The sequence below is a fragment of the Berghia stephanieae genome, chromosome 5 (genome assembly GCF_034508935.2).
Source record: "Berghia stephanieae isolate SIO BIC M18660-M18661 chromosome 5, UCSD_Bste_1.3, whole genome shotgun sequence".
NCBI lineage: Eukaryota > Metazoa > Mollusca > Gastropoda > Nudibranchia > Aeolidiidae > Berghia > Berghia stephanieae.
Window position 1 is genome coordinate 37,133,765 of NC_088364.1, and position 20,637 is coordinate 37,154,401.

At 35.2% G+C, this 20,637-nt stretch overlaps 1 protein-coding gene across 3 annotated transcripts in view; it reads left to right on the forward strand.

Moving 5' to 3' along the window:
• The first annotated feature begins 943 nt into the window (after positions 1–943).
• LOC144972859 (guanylate cyclase 32E-like) overlaps positions 944–20,637 on the forward strand; it is a 135,056-nt gene continuing 115,362 nt past the window's right edge. Inside the window, exon 1 of one of the 3 annotated variants that reach the window (XM_078914599.1) lies at positions 944–1,034. The gene's annotated coding sequence lies outside the window, so the exon portion shown is untranslated. Of the gene's footprint in view, positions 1,035–2,850; positions 3,031–7,419; positions 9,226–20,637 lie in introns of those variants that run through there. The other 2 variants (XM_078914597.1, XM_078914600.1) reach the window with 2 other exon arrangements.

Below are 20,637 nucleotides of genomic sequence, written 5' to 3' on the forward strand. Positions count from 1 at the left end.
AGAGAAAAATAGGGAGGGGAGAAATCTTATAATCGAGGTTGCAATCAGAAAACGTGATGTTCGATCCTCAGTGTCGGAATACTGATTGTTTGAGGGATGTATTTCAATAACAATGTTTCTTTGTTGTTTTATGTAACTCAAACGGCGGAGCACTCAACACATATGTAAAGAGATCGTTTTTGACTCTGAGTTTAGTCAAAGGTTGTCTTGCATCTTTGCTAACTCATTAGTGATCGGGTAGGTGGGTCTGTTAAATCGGGTGGAACGTACTTTGCAAAGAATATAGCGCCTGACCAGAAGGATAGCAAGGAATTTTTACGGTACCTTTAAAAAGCTAGAAGAAGTCGGAAAACTCCGTTCTGTGGTCAGCGTGGCTCTGAGTGACTTTATGAAGATAGTCAACTTATCCAGTGCCAACAACTCTTGTTCCTTGATAAGCTCCGAGTATGTTTGATGGGTTCAAACCTGAAATAATTCAGACCGAGGGTTGATGGCTTATTACTATTGCCAATCACTAGCTATGCTATTCCTTGGCATTTCCGCTCTCTTTGCTGCAGAAAAACAAGACGTCGCGGTTTAAGTGTTTGGACAGTATAGTATTCAATGACATAGCTAGGGTCACTGCCCTGACAAGAGTCCCCGATGTAACACAATGGTGTTTCTTACGGCTTCAAAGACTATAGGATTTCTAATATGTTGGTTTCCTCAAACACAAGAGCTGTTCTAAGTTCCAGGCAAAATGTTTCTCGAAGCGTGTTAATTAACAATCACAATGTTTTGAGCAACTGTTTAAAAGGAAACTAAGTTAAGGCAGCTTGTGGACGACCACCCATGGAACGCGAGCTGCACTATTTAAATGAATTATATATATATATAATGGGACCCGGTCTCTGTTATCAAAGATCACGTTGTTAGTTTGTCTTTACAAGGGACCGATGAAAGGAACAAACCGATTCTATCATTCAGAAAGGAAACTGAATTCATGCAGAATATAATTTATTCACTGTAAGAACTTTGAAATCAAGATTTAAGAGGTAAAAATTGTGTGATATTCAGAATTGAACAATATGACCGCGCTACAAAGTTTACAATAGATGTAGCCTCTTGTAAGTTCAAATCTTTTTTCATTCTTTAAAATATCCGAATAATCTCCATTCGCAATGGAAGAGTTCATGCCAGTAGTTATTTAGAGTTTGTTCGTTCTGTGTATTTGAATAGCCATTCAACAATCGTTTCATACTTGTTAGATTTGCAACCGTTGACTGACTGAATAAAATAAAGTCATTATTTCTTTTCATGGAATAAAGATGAGTTAGAATAAGATCTTTTGACTGTCGTGCGAGCAACTAGGTTTCACATCCGCGATTCGCCAGAACTTCTCCAGCTTTGTTCTGTGATTTGGAGACACGTTTGTCTCACTCAGTATAGGCAAACATTCCTTAAAGATATAAAATGATGCGTTTTAAAGATGAATCATATTATTATATATATAGCTAGTCGTTTTCATTTTAACTTTTCGTATTGCTAAATATATCGTTCTATATGTTTCGGTTTTATTCAATGTTTAAACAATTATTAAAGTCGATAAATGAACTTGTAAATATAGTGCATTGATGTAATAAAAAAACTGTGATCATATGTTTTACAATCTTTATTTTTTTATTAGGGACACGATGCGCACTTAATAAATAAGACAACACATGCAACCTTTTAGGAGTAAGTATAATGTTATTTTTTATTTCATAAAGATGTTGTGTGACTCCAGAGGCACCTACAGTGGAAATTATATATAAAAATATTTTTACAAGAAATCACTATCTCGTGATAGATATAGATGCATGCGATTGATGTCAAAATATTTGTCATCGTTTTTAGACAGTCAGAGATGTGTTAATTTTCATCAAATTCTCTCCAAAACAATTGCAAGCAGCTAAACGTTTATTGATTAAATAAACTAAAGATGATATTATTTTACCAAATGGGACTTAAAATACACATTTACAAAGGCAAATGGTGCAAATGTTTCGAGTTTCCTCTTTATGAACAAAACAGATGACTGAGGCAATGGAGACGTATGTGAAATGAGAGAATGGCATTGTTACGGCAATTCACGTTGACATCTGTCTTCAGTTTAAATTCTAGACCGGACTCTCGTGATATCACCAAATACAACAGACAGCTAGCTACTCATCATATTTTAATAGAAGCATTGATTAGGACACTCGATTAACTGTCATAATAAGGAATCAAATATTTCAATAACTCTAAAATATATGAGGGATAGAACTCTAAAAAGCATTTTACTGAAACTGTTCTGCGAGTCAGGGGTTCGAACTAGGGACGAGTATTAACCACTGCATGCTACATAACGACCCCAAAACTATACTATTTTAACGCAAGCATTGACTGGATTGGGGTTCCTGATTGCTCAGTTGGTAGAGCACTCGAGATTTTTTCTGACCCACTTGTCCACTCAACAGTGTTTGGGTAACTGGGTGTGTTAGATCTGGCGGAAAGTACTTTGTAATAGACCAGAGTCCTATTCAGAGGGTAGCAAGTAATTGCCATCGTCCGTTTATTGCTATAGAATCCGGGATAAACCCCGCCTCCATTGACCTATTGGCTCTGAAGAACTACTTTTTAGATTGACTGGGTTGGTCGATTAGTTCTCATAATAAAACATTATTTCAACGACTCAGAACATAAATATTCGTGGAAAAAGAATGAAAGATAGAGTGATATTGTAACAGAATGGCATAGGGTGACTGGCGATAAAGTAAACAAGACACGAGAAGAACCGGTTTCCTGAAGATTTGAGCTTTGCTGGTGATGATAGGACTGGCCAGACTTAGTGTTAAAACAGGTGCTTTCAACGGCGAGTCTGCTTTGATAGCCGACTTTATCTATTATCTACCTGCTTAAAAAAATAGAAAACTATTCTTGGAATGGGACATTCGTAAAAGAGAGAAATATTCCGATTCCATTTGTAGAACCAAAGATAGGCAGATTTTCACGACGCTTCTTTTGACGGTAAGTGTTCTATTTGTGATTGTCGGCTATGTGGTCTAGTGATATGACACTCGCTTTCGGATCGGAAGGTTCTGAGTTCGAGCCTCGTGCTCGGCGCATAGTTGAGTCCTTGGAAAAGGCTCTTTACTCACATTCTCTCACCGTACTCAGGTGTGAAATTAGTATATGGCCGTTAACAGCGTTGTCTTTGTCCGAAAAACTGTAATATCGCCCAACAGGCGTCATGTCCCGTCCTACATGTTAAATGCCGCTGTTGACCAGGGACCCCTTGTAAAGCGCTTTGAGAACATTTAGTGGATATTGCGCTATATAAAGCTTAATTACTTTTGTTTGAGCTCATTATGCTGTTAATGATTTGTTTGATGCGTCGCTGTGTGGTGGGTGGTAAGAAAGGTCATGGACTCACAACACGACTTGAATTACGTTCGTAGGTTCTGATCAGCGATTAGACACCTTGTCAGAATGGTAATGAGATTTTTTTGCCCCGTGGCAGATCAAAGTTAAATTCAGGGTCCTTCTGATGTAAATTATTGGGTTTTTTTCTTCAAAAATTGTAGAAGTCCATAGCAGTCTAATCGTTTGTCTTATGTGCTAAATGTTGGGTTATCTACATCATCAGGAGTTATTGGAAAGCTCTTAGAGTGCAGTGTTCACAATCGTTTCATTTTTACTGTTGCACACGGATTTGTTGTTGCTCAAATGATTCAGTATTCAAATATTATGGTGTCCAATATAATTGAAATAATCTCTATTGGTTAAATATAGAGCAAAATAATAGGCAATGATAAAGATGATGATGATGATGATGATGATGATGATGATGATGATGATGACGATGATGATGATAAATAATATATGAATAATATAATAATAATATAATAAAAACAATAATAATAATTTAATAATAATTATAATAATATAATAATAATAATAATAATAATAATAATAATAATAATATAATAATAATAATAATAATAATAATAATAATAATAATGATAATAATAATAATGATAATGATATAACGTTTCATTATTTTGGTGACTTGCAGCTACATAAAAAAACGAGTATATAATTTGTTAGTTATTGGGCTCCGTCGTCAGACATAGCGACAGCTAGACGTCTATATGAAGGATTGGTGGATCCCTCAACATAAATAATTGAAGAGGCAATACATTTTGCTTCAGAAAAGAAATGAGAATTACTATTTGAATGTGAATATGCCTGCGCTTTCCCCGTGGACGCTTGTCGTGAACCATGTGTTGGTTACTTCGAGTGTGTCAGTCGGTTTCTAGTATCCAGTAATTTGTTTCCATAAATTTCTGTCCAGTGCAACTGTTCTGAGCTTTTGAATGTCACCATGCATGTTAAGGTGCAGATGCAATTCTTTATATCCCAGTATTGTTGAAATCAGTTCTTCGGTTGTTGTTTCTATATATATTTGATATTTTTTGAGATATCGATTCAGTGTCGTTGGAAGTGAAGTTGGTGTACGCCATCTGTATTTGCTCCTTGTTTGAAGTAATCATCCATCGCGGTTTGTGCTAGAATATTTTCGTCTCCTTGGAGCACGTGTCCGAACTGTTACCATCTTTGTTGGTTTATTCGCATATTGACTGGTTGTACTATGCATCTGTCATATACATCATAATTACTAATTTTGTCTGGCCAATGTACCCCAATAACTCTTCTAAATTGTTTGCGATGAAGGAAGTCCAGGGTGTCCAAATTCTTTTTTGTAAGACCCCACGTACCATAGTTGTACATAATGATTATCAGCACTAGCGCTACGTAAAGGTGTATTCTATGTTCATTAATGACGTTCATCCTGTTCTAAATGCAGTGTAGTTCTCTGAATACTGAATGCAGTTTGAGCTAGCATTCTTCTCTGTTTGATGTTTTCATTCTCATTAATCAAGTTTCCGAATTTCTATAGTTAAACATATTTTCAATATTTATTGCTATTTTCTAACATTTTGTTGTTGATACATGGATATTACATAATATTCATCAAATGTAGGACACAGAATAATACACGGTTCGATATATCATGATATCATCTTTACTCTGGAGACAGGCCGCATTGCCTTCGTCCACAGGGTCGAAAAATTTGGTCATGAGTTAGTGACGTCTCTTTAGAAAATTGCATGTCTAGGCTTCTTTTAAAAGAATACTTTTAACTTTTTAAAATATTTTTGTTTTACGTGATCTTAGAGGTCTCTTAACTTTTCTTGAGAAAGGTTTTTAAGCAAGTTTAGGGGATCAGCGTGACACTAAGGTACCAAGTTCAATTCCCCTGTGTGACCTTGAGCAAATAACCTTGTCTTACCTCATTTTGCGGCGCTTTACTGTAGCTGTCACCCTGGTCATTCCAATTCCGCTTGGAATAGACCGTTAAGAAAAATATAATTATTCCTTATGGATGAAGTAATTTTAATCTTATTCATTTTACTTTATTTCATGATATTATGTAGCTAGATAGATAGCTCCACATTTTTTTTTTCAAAATCTACTTTTTTGTTTAAAAATATAATTTTAAAAACGGTGCGCAAGCGTTATTTTAGAATATTTTGTCGAAAACAAACAAAGATATAATAGAATAATAAAATAAAAAGAAATGCTGGGCCTCTTTCGAACTTGATAAGAAAGGTTAAAGAAGATAAGGTATTATTTTAAAAAAACACACAATCACTGACGAAAATATCGCTGACAAACAAGATTATGTGCCGGAATAAAATCGTAGAAGAAAGACAGAATCAAAGATAAAAAAGAGTGAGTAATAGCCTTTTTCGGGCCAAAGAACTTTCTTATCCATTGTCAACGACACATGTCTTGAATGTCATAGGAGAACATTTCTCATATAATTTATCTTTGCTTCGGACCGGGTTAATATGGATAGTTAGACAGACAGATAGAAAATAGAGAGCGAGATAGATCGATAGATAGATTGACAGACAGAAAAATCGATAGATAGATAGACATATAGATAGACAGATAGATAGATAGATAGATAGATAGATAGACAAACAGCTAGATGGATAGATAGACAGATAGATAGACAGACAGACAGATACACAGACGGATAGAGAGATAGAGAGATAGATAGATGGATGGATGACTCGATTAGTAGAGGTAGCGAAAGAGAAAGGGAGAAGGGTTAAAGTTAAAAGAGTGAATACTTTATTAAGTCCCAGGTTTGAAACTTTTTGGATGAGTGTCTTTTCAAAGGTTAGATTTATAAAGTAAAAGCTTTCTTGCCAAACTAACAAAATGTTTCTAATAGAATGTCGCAAATAAACAGCAGTTCTCTGTGTCGAAACAAAAACACATATTATTGAATAACACAATTATGCATGTCATGAATAACAATGTGAAATTAAATGTAAGCTTCAATTTAATATTTAAAAAAAAACGGATGAATTTGACGTTTCGGGTTTCCCCTTTATCAACAAAACAGGATGAATGAAACACTACAGACGAATGAGATAATGTGGTAGTAAGTGGCGTTGGATGTTTTTGTTTATTCACCTTAACAACGGCACTACCTCATTATCTCATTTGTTTGTTATGTTTCATTATCCTGTTTTGTTGATCTGTTTTCGTATATTAGATTGAAGCTTACATTCAATTTCACATTGTTATTTATTTCTTCGAGCTTCGAGCAGCAACATTAACATTAAGGCATGCCCTGTATTGTCTACAAACCAATTAAACGCCTCAATTCGGTATTATGTCGGAGTGATATAAAGGATAATAATTCCGTCTATAACCACCCAAAACTCCACAAAACAACCTCCTACCCCCCCCCCCCCCTCACCTCCAAAACCGAAAAAAAAAATACCCACCAACTAAAAGAAGAACAAAACAAAATCGAGACTTTGATTAAGCTTATTTCTTTTATAGAGAAGAAAAATAAATATAATTTATCAAAATGAAAAAAGACACCGTTCTGATTATCTTCAATTTAATTCACCTTACGACATCTGGTTCACCCGACGTGAACACATTTGCAGTTCTCATAACCGGACGTAAATTAATGATGAACTCGTTTTGACATTGGTGTAATGGTCAATATTTTACGCTAGTTTGAGATCATTTCCATTACAACAACGAAATAACAATTTGGATTAACAGACCTGTAAAAATGTACACGTCGGATTCACCTATGTATTATATTATAATACCAGATTGAGATGGTGGGTCATGTATGTCTCCCGTTTGCAATGGAATAACAATAGATATAAGAATGACGTGAGGTAATATATCGTTTGTTACCTGGCCTGGTCTGCAAGCTACAGCAACTTTGAAATCTTGAGTAATCTCACTTTGATAAGGTGTTTGGTAAATGAAGATATAGAGAGAGATATATTCAACAATAATTAAAGACAAAACACACACACATTAATTTATGAATGTGAAGAATGTGTAGGTAGATAAAAGTGGGCTTTTTGATCTTTATATAGGAGTGATATAGATTTTATGTGATAACCTGCGTGCTGTTCATTTATTGAAGATGTATTTTTTTAATCAGCCCAGTGATAAGTGATGGCTGAGTTTAAAGAATTCTTTAGGATGGTTGTCAAAGAAAGGAATTTTTATGTCCCATTTATGTTACATAGTGCTCATCGGACGTCTTTTCTTGTGTAGAGTTTTTTTTTAAATATCACAAATCACTTTCAATATCAGATAGATCTATCAAGAATGTTGTGGGAATTTTATGAAAATGCAATATATTCACTTTTTCCTATTCCACAATGACCGCTTTCATATCTGCGTAGTGTGATGCGACATAGCTCCATAATTTCGCCCAAGAGAAAGGAATCCATTAATGTACTCTAACATTTCCGGAAATGTATTTTTATTTTATCAAGATTTTTCTTCATGTGCGGCTATAGAAATTCTCCCCATTTCAAAGTTGTTTTCTCTCATTTCATTAGTAAGATTTGAGTCGTTTCTAACGAACATGATCCCAGTGTATCAAAAGTAATCCAGAGCTGTGATGTAAAAAAACTGGTTCCAACCTCATTGGAAGTGTAAAACTACTGGACCTTGCGTAATTGATCTTCTGGTTTCAGAGTGATGGCATATTTTTTCTTGTCTAAATATATGCTAGTCATCAATAAAGATCATTTATTCTCCCTCTTTTACGTCCCATTATCCTATGACTCTGCCAATAAATTCTGCAACTATAATAGTTATGCCACCTTATGATTCAATATGTAACTATTCATTATTAGTCCTCAGAAGGGCTGGTTACAAACACACATCTATGGATTTTGAAACCAAAGAAGAAGGTATGACGTCACCACTTTTGGCCCTATTTCTATTTGAAAGCAATCCCTAACGTAAGATCGTTATTAGATATTGACACAGGAAAGTTGATGATTGTGTAATGCAGTTCTCAGTAGAATTGATAATTGCAATTTTCTCTTGTAGTAAGACTGACATCTCAAAATAAAGCAGCTCGCCTGATCACTAAAACAAATACTAAAGAGCACATAACTTCTGTTTTACTGGAACTTCATTGGTTACCTGTTGAAGAAAGGATTAATTTTAATATCTTAATGCTAACTTTCCAATTCCTGAATAGTTGTCATTTGAATACGTCAATGAACTCATTCGAGTTTATGAACCGCCAAGATCTTAAAGACCATCAACATCTAAAACATTATTTTGTAAGGCAAAGTTCTGCCTTAAAGCTATTACTAGCATTGTTGCTCTATATTTGTGGAATGCTCTGAACTAAAGAAACTTGAAATCAGCGCTATTTTTTTACGCTGGATGAATAATTGAAGTTATGCTAATTCCACGGTAAGAGAGCGAAGTATATGAAATATTCAATGCAGAAAATATATCTCCGTGTCCAAACAAAAAGCCCCATGAAGTTCTCTTTCGTAGTCGAAAAATGTATTATCTTTTAAGGCAATATAAATTGATTTCAAAGTTTATTCAACTCTTGAATCATAAATTTTGAGTTGATGCTCTTATCATCACGTTCATTGAATGGACAGCTATACTTGTATAATGATAATCTTAACAAGTAATGAAGTGAGTAGAAAAGTGGCAGAATACAATAGGTAATAAACACATACGACCCTACTGTTACGACAACTCCGCCTGGCCGGGAAGTGGGTAGCTATACAGACAGAGCCATATTCTCAGCATAAACAAATAACATAAAGACGATGGGAACATTGGGTAAGCTCCGATATTTGTGGTGAATATTAATTCAGAATAGTAATGAATGGAGCAGGCACTTATGTTGAATAATGTTAAATTCCTTGTCTCCTTCGCCTTCTTCAAAACAACCCCGTCCCCTAGAAAAAAAGGAGGCATAAACGATAAAAAAAAAAAGAAAGAAAAGAAATTTAAGAAATAAGAATTACAGAATGGATTGGAGCCGGAACCGCTTCTCAGCGGGTCGTCGTACCCCGGTACGGATCTCTACAGTTTACGACACTCCAGATGAATGCGCGCTGTCTACTAACCCCGTTGGGTCTCGATCCCAGTGGGCACGAATAGCATGAATATAATATATATAAATTCCGCATGTCGTCTTTCTCCTTTGCTTAAATGTGAACCATCGCCTTGAAACGGTATCTGATCAATATATAAATTAAAAAGATTTTAAAGTTAAAATAACAGGAAAGGTAACATTTTAATTTTTGTAAGTTAGGACATTTTATTCATTCTCTAAATTAACATATAAAAAGTTAGAAAAGGTCACAGATGTTTCTATAAATTAGAATCTTTATCACCTAAACAACTGCAAAATAACATCGTTTTGAAACGGCGGGTGACAGATTAAACGTGTAGGATGTTAAGGAGTAGAGGCCAGTCCGTTGTACGTTAGAATCTTGGTCTGATGTCTGAATGGATTAATCGTAGTTATGTTTAACACATGTAGAATCCCGTAGGACGTCACACGCGCTAATCCGTTGGACAGGGAGACCAATGGTTGTCATGTCTAGTTCACATCTAATCAAAACGAATCAATATATATATATATATATATATATATATATATATATATATATAGATATATATATATATATATATTATAGGGGACTTTCGAAGCATGTTAAGCCACACGGAGACAGAAAATGAATTCACCCTCTTTAGAAATCTATTTTGCGCGCAGGAATCACCAGATAAAATGTGGAGTTTTACAGCATTCAGGGTATTGGGGGTATTGTTCTATGAAGCAAACAAGACACGAATTTCCTCTTTAAGTCATCAGCTGAATTATTACAAATTGCAGTCATCTCTGAATCATGAATCCAAATTTTAAAAATTCAAAAATGAAACATTTCTTTATCGTCAGAATGCGCTGCATATTAATTAGGATACATAAGAGTAATAGCAAATAAAAATAAGAATAGAAAACTTTCTACAACATATGATATGTCACTCGCTTTTGGATCGGAAGGTCCTGGGTTCGTGCCTCGCGCTCGGCGCATAATTGAGTCCTTGGAAAAGGCTCTTTACTCACATTCTCTCACCGTACCCAGGTGTAAAATGAGTACCTGACCGTTAACAGCGGTGTCTTTGTCCGAAAAATTGTAATATCGCCTAACAGGCAGCATGTCCCGTCCTACATGTTAAATGTTGCTGTTGACCATGGACCTCTTGTAAAGCGCTTTGAGCACATTTAGTGGATATTGCGCTATATAAAGCTCAATTTTAATTTAATTCTAACATTTAAATTGGTATACATAGCTAAAGAAAACCAAACATCAACTCTAGTAACAACACTACATAAGATTTACTTATACACTCATATTTTCTCCGACTTTTTGACTCTACTCCCTTTAATAATCAAAATATAAGTATCTTAATTTAAAATGGGGGAAATAAAAGTTAAAGACCCACTGAGGATGAATAAAATGAATTTATACATCTATTTTCGGTAACGCCAATCTATCGATAGCATTTTCAAATGCAACTTGAAAAGTAGAAAACAGACAGACGTGTTTTCCACATGAGGAAAACTTAATTTCAAGGTCAGGCCGACGTAAAACTTCAATTTGAGACAAATCACAAGACTTTTCTGTAATCTGAATGCATTTTAAAAATTAGAAACAAACGCCTCATTAATATAAATCGTGATGAAAATCATTTGACGCAGACATGGACTGAGAAAGTTGGTTCTCTCTTTTTGTTTAGAGATTACTCTTTTGAGGCAAACTTTTATATTCTTTTCTTAAGTTAAGTAGGGAGAAGTGGGATGTTTCCTGGTGCCTGGAGTCACAAAAATAATAACAAAAAGATGAAATAAAAAGCCTTCGGATGGCTGGGAACTATACAGACAATTTATGTACATCTTCACCTTTTTGTTAGGATGTTTGCTCAAGTTAAGATTTCTTCGGTGATACTTTAAACATTTGAAAACAAATATAGACGTCAGACTAATCACGACTAAATGAAATGTCAAATTTAACAACTCAGCCCCAAGGGAAATCAATTCGTAACAAACAGTTAATAGGGAATGAGATTAGCGGAAGAGTAGCTCCCTTGATTGGACGTCACCCATAGTCGTGACGTCACCGCGGAAAAGTTATTAGAGAGAGAACGTCATGTGGTTTGCGTATACGCGGACGCGAGACGAGATACATGTACAACAACATGACGTTCTCTCTCTAATAACTTTTCCGCGTGTGTCCGCGGACGAGAGACGCTGCGCACAATAAACATGACGTTCTCTCTCTAATAATTTTTCCGCGGTGACGTCACAGACTCTGGGTGAGTCCAATCAAGGACGCTACTCTTCCGCTAATCTCATTACCTATAGGAAATTATGTACCTTATTTTGTTTATTTAATTTGTGTTTTTTTGTTGTTGTTGTCATCAATATTTTTATTACCTATGTATTTGCTTATTTCTTTGCGTTTCTGCATGTGTGTTGGACAACCCGGACAGGGTAATGCCAGTAATCGTTCTGTAACTGAACCATTGCCCAAAGGGAAAATCGACAGCTGTGAAACTTGAGTAAAGCACTGAACACACTTGACATTGTCCGTCTTCGCATGCCAGTCGCTGAAAAAGAAGAAGAGAGAACTTCTGTATTGGCTTTTACAAGTAGCTGTGATGTCAAATACGAGTGGTCTGTCTTGTTTGTTTGATGGCTCAAGCGGTATTAAGTCTCGTCTCGTAGCAAAGCCAACCAACATTGAACAAGATCAATGACTGGATGGGTGATAATGATCACAAGAAAAAAAATAATTTAAGAAATCCCTTGCTCAGGGCCGCACGGCGCGACGGGGAATTGAACTCCGTACCTTTTGGGCGCGAATGCATTATTGCAATAATTCCCTACAATATTCCACCCCTAGAGTTAGACGAGACTGAATATATTAGAATATATGTACGGGTAAATCAGACTGCGGGTTATGATAGCTCCGTTGGTGGCTCAGTTGCTTCACTCGCAGAAGGACCGAGATCGAATCCAGGCTCAATTCGAGATTTTTGTCTGACCCCCACCTCTGTCCATCCAGCAGTGATTAGGCAGCTGGGTCTGTTCGATCTATCGGAAAGAACTCTGCGATAGTCAAGCATCCTTTTCAAAGGGTAGCAAGTAATTGTTATATAAACCGGAATAAACTCCGGCTCCATAAAATTTATAATTTTGACTGTAAACTAAATGTTCTCCATCTAGTTAATTCCCACATAATGTCAGATTGATACAAATTTTAATGGTCACACAGTTTATTCAAATTATGCTTTTGTCGATTTTCATGAATCTACTTACGTAACTGTCGTACTCTGGAAAATCCGTACCTAATTCAAAATTTGGCCAGAAAATACTCGTCCTTCAAATATCGATCGATTTAAATGGCCCCCATCTTAGCAAAAACTCTCAAACCTGAGACCTCAGTCATTTAAGTCGATTGATATTTATATTAAAGGAGGACGAGTGTTCTGGCCAAATTTTTAAATACGTGTCGGTCCAGAGTAGGCAATGAATTGGTTAAATTGCAATAATTAACAATAGTCAAATGGAATAGAAGCTTTAATTTCATTAACGAGTACGGATAATGTGGACGCTTAGACTTTCCGCTTTATCAACAAAACAAAATGAATGAAACACTGAAGACGCGTGAGAGATGTGAGAATGTTAGTGTTTATTCACCACCGTCTTTTGTTGACAAAAGGGAAACCCGAAATGTTCATATATTATCTGTCTTCACTAATCAAATTGAAGCTTCCATTCCATTCCACCTATGTTATTTACGTCTGTGAGCTTAAAGAAGCAACATTTGCATTGCTTAAATGACACATAACTGATACTTTCTGATTTTTGACCCACATAACTGATACTTTATGATTTTTGACCCACATAACTGATACTTTATGATTTTTGACCCACATAACTGATACTTTATGATTTTTGACCCACATAACTGATACTTTATGATTTTTGACCCACATAACTGATACTTTATGATTTTTGACCCACATAACTGATACTTATGATTTTTGACCCACATAAGTGATACTTTATGATTTTTGACCCACATAACTGATACTTTATGATTTTTGACCCACATAAATGATACTTTATGATTTTTGACCCACATAACTGATACTTATGATTTTTGACCCACATAACTGATACTTTATGATTTTTGACCCACATAACTGATACATGATTTTTGACCCACATAACTGATACTTTATGATTTTTGACCCACATAACTGATACTTTATGATTTTTGACCCACATAACTGATACTTTATGATTTTTGACCGATATCGGGAATACTCTTCAACCGTCGTAACGTCACTTCCCTCATAATGACGCATGGTAACTTAGTAACTGGCTCTAAACTATCGGAACAATGGCGGACGCCCTTATGAAATATTTCTCCGGCGACCATAAAAGCGCATCCAGAGGGAAAAAAAAACCCATAGATTTGATCAGGTTTTGACTTTTACACATTCTGATCACAAGACATATGAAAAATTCTAGCCAGCATAAAGAATAAAAAGTAATGATTTTCTTTGTTTAGAACCAAGATGGCCGCCGTTGCCGGGCGGCGTGACATCAGACTACTGAATCCAATTATATTGACCCCGAGAGCCAAGAGACAGACCACCGAGTCTTCGCGGTGTTTCGGTTAAAAATAGCATTATTTTCATATTAAACAGAATTTGAAAGTTCAAACAATCGTAAAAATGATTGTAATTCAATATCGTAATTTTCTTCTTACCGCACCACATCGTCAATCGGTCATATTTCAATGTTAAAAAAATCTGACCAGTATTTTAATAGGAAGGAAAAAGAAAATGGGTGTTATTATTCGCAATTCTCAACATCTTTCCTTGGAATTCAATTTCCGTTGGTTCTGCTCCCATTCTCTGTCCTCTTCCTTATCTTCCTCTCCTCCGCGTTTTCTACTTCCCCTCCTATAATTTGGCTTTTTAAATAACATCTATTAAAATGATTTTTTAAAAAAACAACAATAACAACAACAAAATCATCAAACACTTTAGCTGCAATACAACAGCAACACGATGAAGAACAAAACATGGGGCTGTTAGTGTCTACTACAGTTGTTTCAACTGACCAAACGCTTTTATCGGCCAGGCAATCATTTTCACCTAAGTGCTGTTAGAGAATGTGAGTAAAGAGCCTTTCCCAAGGAGTCAACTTTGCGCCGCCCACGACTGGTCTCGTACCAGTACAGGGGCATAATGTTGGCAGGAGATTATCGTAAGACTGCAAAGGTTTCTCCCTCTTTATTTCCTTTCCTTCTTATCTTCCTTCTCTCCTCTTTCTCCTTCTCGTCCTCCTTCTTCTCTTCCTTCTCCTTCCCATTCTCTTCGTCTTTCTATCGGATCAGTGGTCTGGATTCTGAATATCATTAGAAAAGCCGAGGGCATCAACTGATATAAAAAGTCGGTCGCGGCATTGATCACATACAAAATCTCTTCTGCCTAATATAGTCCTGCGTTATATTCTTGCTGTTCACCTTTTATTCCAAAACTCTTATTTATACTGAAAAAAAAAGATGCTAACTGTCCTGATATTTTTGCTGTATTGTACAAATAATATTGCTTATCCCTCGATATTTCTCCAGGCCAATGTTACTTTTCTGCCCTGCTATTTTAATTATCCGTGTGGTGGTAGATTAGTCACGGACAACTCTGCCACCGAAGTCTCTTAGCGAGTTGTTTGATTTTTTCCTATACAACTTCTCTCATTTTTCTCACATTTTAAAATAAATTTAAAGAATATTTGCACATCGGTACTTTATATTGCCAAATATGAGTTTTTTCACCTAATTGGAAGTACAGGGTGTCCATAAAGTCTTTACCTGTTTAGTGACATCTTTAACAGAAAACGTTACACCAAATAATATGCTTTAAGCATAGACTTGAAAATACATAAATGCTTTACATTTTGTTAACCACTATCTTTTACTCAGGTGCCTCAAATGGTGGCCATGGCTACCTACTAGCAAATCTCGCCTTCTTTTCAAGGTTTTTCCATGTGTTTTGGAGCGTTGGTGGGGTAATTTGTTCAATGATAACTTTTTTCATGGTCAGCGTGCTATCATCTGGTATGAAAGCCGAATATACATTGTCTCTGGTGTTGCCCTATAGAAAAAGGTCATACAGAGACCTGTCCGGTGATCCAAGCGGCCACCCAATCGAGTCCAGCTCTCACAACTCATTTGTCTAAAAAAGTTTCGTTTAGATATGTGTAAACCACCTGTCTCCAGGGTGGAGGAATTTACGTCTAACTGAAAGATTATCTATGGCCGATATTCATGAAGATGGGATGCAGCACAAAATTCTAGCATATCTAAATAGATATTTACAATAATTGTTTGCACAGTAACGAAAGATAGGCCTATAACTCTATTGTGAATCTGACAATACCAATCATTCCATATATGTCTCAGCAAATTCAGAATGCTAGTTAATTTGCTTGTTTGTCTGTTTTTCAATAATTCATTTTTGTCCTGTTATGGTCTGACAGACTGGGCTGTGAACATGTGTTGAGCCACTTATGGAAATTTTGTTTTATGCAATCATATGGAAGGAGAGAAAAATGAGGTATTTTAAGTTCATATTCATTTCACTAACTTTTGTAATGCAATGAAGGGCAATAACTTATAGGCATAAATGAACTAATTTTTCTTAGAAGATGGTGAAAACCAGATGTAAAAATCTATAACGGTTTTAGAATAATAAGTCTTTGAAATGAGAAGAAAACGTTATGGACACCATATGCGTTAGTAGAGGGAAGAATCTGGCATGTTTCCGCCTTCTCGTCATACTTTCCAATACTGGCTTAAATAGCCTTGGAGTTAATAAAGGAAGAGATTTAAGCATTTACCCTTTAGATTAGCCTGGTTGGATTATATTTTTCCACTTTTCTTTTTGCAGCTTTTTGTATTTGCTGCCGTTCGCATTTGCCCTTCATCTCTTCTTGTTTGATGACATCGTTCTTGATTTATTTGGTTCCTAAAATAAACGACCTGACATGATAAATTGTCATTGTGCTCAGGATATCACTAAACATTTTTAAAAAAGCAAATCCGAATGCATACGGGGGATGAATATTTCCGACACCTACGTATTTGCAGGTTTGATAACCCAGATTTTTTATGGGCTAATCGCTGGAATACGTTAAATGTTGTTCATTACAACAATGTTAAATCAAGCCCATCATTATGTCCGGTTATCAGACGGGCAAAAATGTACAAGTTGAATATTTTCCCAAACTTTCAGTTGTTTTTTTAAACAAAGAATACTAGTGATTCTATGATTCATAATCTTCACGATCTTTATTGATATTATGATATATCAAAATTGAGTATACCCCTAATCTAAAAGAGTATAGTAAATAGAAGATATAAATGATTTTATTTTTTAATTTTTAAATACATTTCATTACGATTTTTATTTCATGATTTATATTTTAAAAAACATGTATTGATGCGAGTTTTAATGAGTTCTTAACTGGGTATATTTGTCTTAGAGATTTTGAATTGGGATTTCTCCGACACAGAGATAACTTAATTAGAAGTGTTAAGATTTAGGTTAAATTATACTTGGTGATTTTTATGGAGATCAAAAAATTAAATAATATAAACAAGTGAAATAGAGACACATTCATTGCCAGAAACTATTTTAAAGTTTGACTACAATAATGTCAAATGACCTTTGATTTCACTAGAATGAAAATCTCAAATACATCAAGCCTGATACAAGCAACGCTCTGGAATTGTCCAAGTCAATTGTTTTTCTTCTAAAAAACGTTGACTTTCTAAAAACAGAATTAAGGAGGAACCCTTGTTTGTTTTATTATCCAATCGCAAAATGTGAGTGTATCAATTTCTTTTAGTTACGTTATTCCACACGTGAACTACCGATATTTATTCAACGTTTTTTATTTATCCTTGTCTCAGTAAGTGAAATGGGATAAAATGCGATCTTTGTATCATATGCCCTTCGTATAACTCAACATTATATATAATATTATATATCTCCATGTAATCTAACAATACAGTTTTTTGATCAATCTTCAATCAATTTTACCATGAATCCATGAAAGTCATTTTCAAAAATAGACAATTGACCCAAAAGAGTCATTCTAAATCTAGAGATGTTTCGACGTGGTTCTATATTAATATTTAGAACTCGCCACAGAATGGCACAGAATACTTTAACAGTTACCTCATATAGATTTATAAACACGGTCGTGTCAAATGGAAACAAACTGTCATATCATTTTATTTTTTAAAAAAAAGTTATTTTTATATTGTAAAGTGCCCAGAGCTTGTGTTTTACACGAGAATGGGCGTTGTATAATGTGTATTACTATTATTATTATATCAATACTTGAACACTCTCTCATCAGGAAGTTGAGCTGACAGTGGACTTCCGATCCGCCATTATGTATGACGTGAAAATGCGACAATCAAGCAAGTCTTAAACATGTTTTTGATAGATGTGTGAATCGACACGTGTAGATTACTTGACGTTGACAAGCAGACACAATGATCTTTTACATATCGATATTTTGAAAATGTGCCTTACGTCTCAAATTGTATAATGGAGTGAACGAGGTGCCAAATAGTAATTTTTGCAGTTAAATTGACGAGTTATGAATATTTTTAGGTTTGTTTTTGTTGTTGTTGTTGTTATTGAAAGGAATTGTATCTAATTCTCTCAATAAAAGCATCTAAATATAACCCAAGTCTTAGGTTTATATTTTAAGGTTTTTGTCATCTAAACCACCCAAGATAATACTATTTTGAGACGGTGGATCACATATTTCATTTACCATGTTTATAGAAAGTCGCAATGACACATTTTAGTCTATTAAAACGAGCTTTTTACGCAAAAAGAAGAATGGAATTTAGCAATATTTTTATCAACATGTTTGTTCTATGAGCTTAGATCTTGACATCCGACACTTTAACAAACCAACACATAAAAATTATGTATAAAGGCAAAGCATACAAAGTATCAGTATGGACAATCCTAGGGGACTATTATTTCATAGCTTAAATAAAATCTGACAAGAAATCACTTTTTGATATTGATGCTTTGGGTTTAGGTAAAATACTTACAAAATCACCTGGCCAAGTCAAACATACTAACACACAAAGCAGTGTGCAAACTCTTAAGTGTCCAGTCTGGTTGATATAATTTAGTGAGAACTAAGCATTAAAAGGCTGTCTAAAAATAATAACAAAGAGCTGAGTAATGTCAATTTCTTTCCTTCTATAGGCCTTATAAGGCAGAATACACGACGATCAGCAAAGAAAGGGATAAAAAGATTGAATACGCCACACTATTTAGGCACATGGGCTTAGACTGTCGTATTTTGTAATCTCAATCATGATGCACAAACGTGGCAGAATTGACCAGAATAGGTTTTTAAAAATAACAGCAATCCTACAAGCCGAGAATTTAGACAAAAGCTATCTGTATTTGAATATAGAACTCCACCGGTTTGCTCTCGGATCGCGAGAACATGAATTTGTGTTTCAAGTTGGTGTTCATCCACATGCCAAAATGGTTATCTAATATCGAAGTGATTAAAATAAAATGTCATACCTATTGTCATTTTTAAAAACATAGATTCATTCTTCTAAATGAAGCGTACGAACGTAACCTTGGTATCATATTCTCGAATAGACATCCGTTTTCAAACATTTACATCTCTCGGACATCTTAATGTCTTCATGGCGATAGGTCACATTTTGAATTTTAGTTGTGTAGTCTTGAAGACCTTTTTTTTCTCTTTCAAACTCTTTATACCTTTAAGTGGAGACAGTAAAACTGTAGAACTGACGTGTGCCAAGTACATGAAAACAATATGCACATTTATCTATATATAAATATATATTTATATATTGAAAAAAAAAATGGGAGGCAGCGTGGCTCAGCGGCGCGGTCTTAGCTTTGTCCCCGAAAGGTAGCGAGTTCGATCACCCGCCGCTGCGCTGTGTGGTCTTGAGCAAGTCACCTCGCCCTAGCTCAATTTGCGGCGCTGCACTGCTTCTGACGCCTGGGTTATCCCAGTCTTCCCTTTGAATAGACCTTAGAGACAAATTCCCCCTTAGGGATGAGTAAAGGGAATTTCATTTTTTATTATGGCTATTTTCAACGTTACATCACGTAAAAATATTTCAAACTATCCCATTTATACCTCCAGCTAGTCTTATGGCACTAAATATTCATTCATTCTGTTGTTACTTGGATATTATTTCCTTTTTAACCAATGGCATCATTAAAGTCAGTGCCAAAAGTAACGACTTATTTACACCTGAGTAAAGTAGGGTGATTTGTTTAAAGCACCTTAGCCAAGGACATAGTGTTTGGCTGGGGGTAAGAGTTTTGCTATCATTGCCACCCAACCGATCAACTACTGCACACAATTAATACCGCTTACATTTGTTATAAGACACGGCATACAATTAAAGATAAGAACTAGACGTCTAGGTATTTGTTTTATTCCATAGCACAAGTTGTTTAAAGCAAGAAACTGTAGGCGAAAACTACAGACATCGGCATTGTTGAAATTCATCGCTGCTTTTCAGACAAAATATTTCGCAAAATTTATCAACCCAACATTAACCACAATACAATCGAAAAAATAATAATTGAAAAAAATCTATAACACAGAGAAAGCCTCACATCAACAAAAAAGGTAAGTACATACATGCTGAAAAATCGATCCAGGAGTTCTCAAGTTGCGAGAGAATCTCCCGGCCTCTTAGCCAGGAGAACTCTCCGCGGTTAAAGATCTTGCTCATTTATTCTGTGATAACATTTTATCCAATTTTGTCCCTTAAAACTCAAATCAAATGAATTGAGCCAAACCAATATCAAGTTACTTTTGCACTTTAGTATATAACAACTATTTACGGATCGAAGCCAAATATCTTTCGGAATTTGTCTGTTCGTAAATAGTGGCTTTTCGCTTGCTTTATTTCCATACTTTAAACCTTTTAGTGCTTATTTCCTTCTTAGTGTTCACAGTAGCATGACTGCCTTTGCAATGACGTTGTGAACTGACATTCACTAGTGTTAATGGTGTCTTAGTTTCCTCAGTGTTTTGGTTTTGTTCTTAGTGCTTTATCATTT